The sequence below is a fragment of the Engystomops pustulosus genome, chromosome 3, assembly GCF_040894005.1.
Source record: "Engystomops pustulosus chromosome 3, aEngPut4.maternal, whole genome shotgun sequence".
Taxonomy (NCBI): domain Eukaryota; kingdom Metazoa; phylum Chordata; class Amphibia; order Anura; family Leptodactylidae; genus Engystomops; species Engystomops pustulosus.
The window spans coordinates 110,679,166-110,684,878 of NC_092413.1; positions in this window are offsets into that span (position 1 = coordinate 110,679,166).

A 5,713-nucleotide genomic window follows, 5' to 3' on the forward strand; every position below is an offset into this window, starting at 1 on the left:
AGTGTTAGAACACTGGAGCACGTGAAGAAGAGTCTGGTGGGTGCATGGCCAGATCTGCAAAATTAAAATCATTATACACAAAAAGGAACAGACATGTCAATCATTCCTTAAATTCAAACTGCTGATTGGTTATCTGGTTGTCTGATAATCCCTCACATCATGAGCATCCAGCACCTTCTCTGCCCAAATCACAATTCGACAGGTAGCTTGTAGGAGTCAACAGAAGGGATACTCTGTATGAAGCTGAAGGCAAGTATCCTTTTATATGGACGGCAGGCAGACAAGAAATGTAAAGTGTTCCTGACCAATTTTAAAAAGCGGAGTCCGTAAAAATAGGAGGAGTAAGCAGGCGGTTGGTGTTGGCACAATTTTGTTAGCTAGTCAACTGTAAAACAGGCAAAGCTTTACAGTAGGTAGGTAGTAGTTGTCAGGCTAATGTGCAAGTAACAAAGTAATGGCAAAAGCAATAGAACAAGAGATTAAGCAAACACCCACATAGGTAAGTCAGCATACGATTACGGTAAGAATATAACCACTGCACAAGAACAATGATAGCACCATTGAAGCTAAACCAGAACTATGCCAAGTCCATAAAAACAGTATAAGGACTTTGCTCTGCTAATACTCACAGCTGCTGCAAGGTTTACAGCAGACAGTGGGAGGTTGAAGTACCAGGGGGCCAGGAAGGCAGATACAAATCCAGAGATGCTGCAGAGTAGTCAATGTTATGGTATCAAGTGAAGACATCCATGTAGCTTCTGGATAAATGAGTCTGGCTGCTGTATTTTGAATAGATTGTAGAGGTGAGCCATAAGTAAGTGGAAGACCAATAAATAGTGAGACTAGAGTAAATCAGAGCAACAATTAGTGTTTTAAAGGTTTCCATAATCAGAAAAATGCATATTCTGGAAATGTTTTAGAGGTGCATGTGGCAACAGCATGCGATTCATTGAAGTTACTAGCAGGTAAGGCAGGATCAACCTGTGCCTTACAAAGCAAGGTATCCTCTAAGTTTAGGGTATCTGCTAAAGAACTGCCCTCCATGCCCCCTGCCTTCTTATCAAACCTGTTGTCGCATGTCCTTTTCCCACTCAGTCTTTACCATTCATGTGCTTCTGATATGACACAGCGAGAACCTCGACATACCCTTCGACATACCCCTGCCTGTCCCAGCATGTACCCTACATTCTCTCATAGACTGCACCCCCAAATTCTGCATTAGCTCCCATGTTCTTGTCTCCCCACAAATGATGTCCCCCTCTCCTCACAGCGCGACTGCTGGCAACTGCGGGGAGCACTGTGACTATTGGCTACTGCGGGGAGCACTGTGACTATATTAGCATCAGAGGTGACACATGTGACTATATTGACTACTGTGAGTGCAAAGCTATGATATTGTTACAGCAGGGGTGTAGTTACTATATTCACTATTGTGGGTAGCACTGTGACTATATTTGCTCCTATAGGGCTGCTGTGACTATGTTGGCTACTTAGGACACCCTGTGACTATTTTGGGTGCACTATTACTAGATTAGTAATAGTGCACCCACAGTAACCATATTGGCTACTATGGGGCAGATTTATTTACCCGGTCATGTTGTGATCCCGTGGTGCGTTGTCAGACGAGGATTCGGGTCTGCCGCGATTCACTAAGATCATGCGCCCGTGTTCCTGCATCCTCCGCTTCCGCACCGAGGTCCGCCGGAGTTCACTTTCTTCTTCCCGGTGCTTGTAAGTGAGTGTCTTGCGACACAATTCTAAATATTAAATCTTGCGCATTGTCCGAACCCGTCTGGTTGTCCGACGGCCACTCCTCACCATTTCTGTCGCGTGCAAGCCGGCGCTGATGCGCCAAAATACGATCGCCAAAATCCTGGGACAATTCGGCTCAAAACGGAAATCGTTGTGAAACCCAACGAAAATGTGCTCCGCAGACCCTTAGTAAATGAGCCTCATTGTGTCCATTGTGTATATGGGTCCTCTGCATAATATTGACTATTATAAATAAGTATATAACTATACTACTGAGTGGGCCCTGTGGCTATATTGCCTACTGTGGGGGCATTATTAATATGTTGGATAATATGGGTGTCTAACTATATTGGCTACTGTGTGGGCAATATTATTATACTACAGCAAGTTGCCACTGATACTATAATGTCTATTTTAGGAGCACTGTGACTTTATTAGCTACTGTGGGGGAATAATAGTTCTCTCTATGGGAGCAGTAGAATAATATTAGTGGTTGGCCACTTATACAAATCTTTACCAGGGTAAGTTTACGACCCTTCTAGTGTCACCCATGTCATATTTACCCTGCTGAATTCCCTTTTGCAGTAGAACTTCCTTTGATGTGCCATGTCCTGATGGTTTCCAGCGGATAAAGGGGTTGTGCAGACATTACTGTATACACCATCGTGATCGCCTCTTCCATAGGATGGGATGTGTAAACAGTAATGATTGCACCCCCACTCCATACGTCAGAGGTCAGCAGGGCAGTGGAAGTCACAAGTTCTGATGCCGGAGGTCAAATTACTTGTGGCTCCTGGTGAGAGATGAGTAGTTTTACCAATATGGTTGACCCTATGAATGTCCTAACCTTGTTAAAGGTTTGTATATGTGGCCTGGTTAGAAGAAGCTGACATGACATGCCAGTTGGGAAAATAAAATGATAGAAAACTCCGGTGATCAAAGACATCATCTGTGAGTCATCAGGTTTACAGTAAATGTTTGTATTATCCATGTAGGGACAATTCTAGCCGCCTTCTCTCCCTACCCCTGATCCATTTCTCACTGATATTTTAGGGAAATTTTTTATAAAGCATCTACAACCTGATCAAAATATGCTGGCAACATAAACAACAATTGATAACATCCTCACACAGGATCACCGGCTCACTGACACTACACATGAGGAGAGCTGCCTCACACATCAGTAGGTCAGTCAGTGACATAGACATTAGTGGCATCTAGTACCTTTTAGCAGACTCAGAGTGGCCCACCGGTGAATCCCCCCGGCCCCTGGAGAAATGGCAGGTGCCTCCGTCCATACCCATAGGAGGCCCCTGCCAGATGTTTTAATAGTACTCGATGCGGCCAGAACCAGACAATTGAATACTATGATTGCTGCGGACACGTTCAGTACAGTCACAATGGCGTCTTAACAATTGACTCTGCGAGTGTGACGTGGCCGGGAGCCGTCCCTCACTCATGTCGCAATCTGACCCCGTATACATTCATTTCCGGTGCGCCTGCAGCAGCAAGAAGAGTATGTGGGAAATCAAATGGTGCGTACACATTTTTTTTTTCAAAGCCACATGGGGAGTAAAATTCACTGTGTTTAATGAGGGGTGCAGATTAAAAAAAAAAAGAGAGGTCCCATTGTATTTATTTAATGAAGGGGGCCTATTGTATTTATTTAATAGAGAGGGTCCATTCTATTTATTTAATGAAGGGGTTAATTGTATATAATAAATAAGGGGGCTCAGTGTGTATATATTATGGTTTTGTTAGGGGGTATATTGGCGGGAGGGTACAGTGTAACCAATTTTGCTATGTACAGTGGGCGACACTTCTGTTATCCAGGTGACATTTTACTGTAAGTACTGTATATACTCGAATATAAGCCAAGTTTTTCAGCACAATTTTTCCCCACCCTAGTATATAACCAGCCAGCACCTACCCCCCAGTATATAGCCAGTCCATGCCCCCCAGCCATCTCCCAGTATATAGCCAGCTCCCGTATATAGCTGACATCAAAATGTGTGAGCACCAGAATGCACGGACCTACCACTCCCAGAAGTAAGAAGACGAACTGGGGGAGCATTCGAAAAGGTTTTGACTTTATTCTTTCCTTACTCAAGTATAAGTAGATTGAAAAAATTCATGCTCCACCCCCAGCGCTCCCCACCTTCATGGTCTCCTCCTCTTCTACCACTATGTCTTCTGTAGTGACACAGATCACTCCAGCCTGTGTCATACAGAGCGGTGCACACAGGCAGGTCTGTCAATTAAATTTGCATCTTGAAGACACCGGTGTAATTGATTTTTGTGGTGGTATGGACTTGCCAAAATTTTTTCACGTCCGTACTGCTGGTGATCTACCATCTTCCCCCCACAGGAGTCTGCAATCTGCTGCCAGAGGCAGAATTTTCAGATGTGGCACTGTACCCATGTTCACAATGGGTATGCTGCTCATCCAAGTCCTCTGCTGTGACTCTGCTAGCTACATGGAGACAGTAATAAACTATGTCAGATTTATACAGCATCAGGCATTGCTAAAACTGGTGCAGTATAAGGCTTACTGTCTAGTGGCTCATTTATCAAAAGTGTCTGAGAGTCTAGATACTCATGGCAACCAAAGCTCACCTTTCATTTTATAAACTGCAGTGGGAAAACGAAAGCGGAGCTTTGATTGGTTGCCATGAGTAATTTGAACAGTCCTTTCTCAGACACTTCTGATAAATCTCCACCATTGTTTCTGGTCATGTACCTAGGTAGTAAGCTTGTTTCTGATGGTGTTCATGTGCAGCCAGCCTGGTTCCGCTGCTGTTATATGTAGCAAGCTAGGTTCCAATAGTGTTTATAGGTTGCAAGCTTGGTTCCAATGCTGTTTATTTGCAGCAACCTTGGTTCTGATTCTCTTTATATTTAGTGTCACGGGTGCTCCTGCGACCCATGTCCCGGGTCGAGGGTGCACCCGTGTACCTCCCTGTGCCCCAGTACAGCCGCGAAGGGCAGACGTACCTTCCCGTGCTTCCTAAGTTCCTGCACATGCGCCCCTGCCTCACGCTGCTAATTGCCAATAGCCATTTGCTGATCTAATAAATAAATGGCCTGCCTCTTCCGGTCACCCCTGCTGGATCTTTGTGCTTTTATGCCTCTGAGCAAGCATTCCAAACTTGTCTGTATACTCTCCGTTGTGACCTCCTGCTACGTTCCTGACCCCGATTCTCTGCCCCCTGCCCTGACCTTCCGCTACGTTCCCAGCTTCAATCCTGTGCCGCCTGTACTGACCTTCTGCATGAACATGGCTCTGATTTTGCCTGCTGACTGTACCTCGCCTTGGCGGCAGGTTGGGCCTCTGGAGCGACCTGGTGTTATCCCGCCGAAGCAAGTCCAACACGCTTTGCTTTGGGCTCTGGTGAAAGCCGGATGCCACTTAGACTCCACTCCCAGGTGTCAATGCTCTCGGTGGTACAGTGGGTCCAACAACAGCATCAGAGATAGGAGGTTAGCAAAGGAATATACAGGCGGTCCCCTACTTAAGAACACCCGACTTACAGACAACCCATAGTTACAAACGGACCACTGGATATTAGTAATTTACTGTACTTCAGCCCTAGGCTACAATAAACAGTTATAACAGTTATTAAATGTGTCTGTAATGGAGCTTTATTGTTAATCCTGGTTCTTATGACAACCCAACATTTTTAAAATCCAATTGTCACAGAGACAATTCTACAATTATAAAATATACAGTTCCGACTTGCATACAAATTCAACTTAAGAACAAACCTGCAGAACCTATCTTGTACGTAACCCGGGGACTGCCTGTACCTGCGTTGATCGACACAAGTATAACCCAATAGGGTTTAAAAGGAGCACTAATAGAACTGTTACTTTTAACAAATTACCAGCCCACTTTAGGTATAAGATACGAGTGTGGTCACTTCCTTTTTATGTGAACAGACTAGACATTTGTAGATCAGAT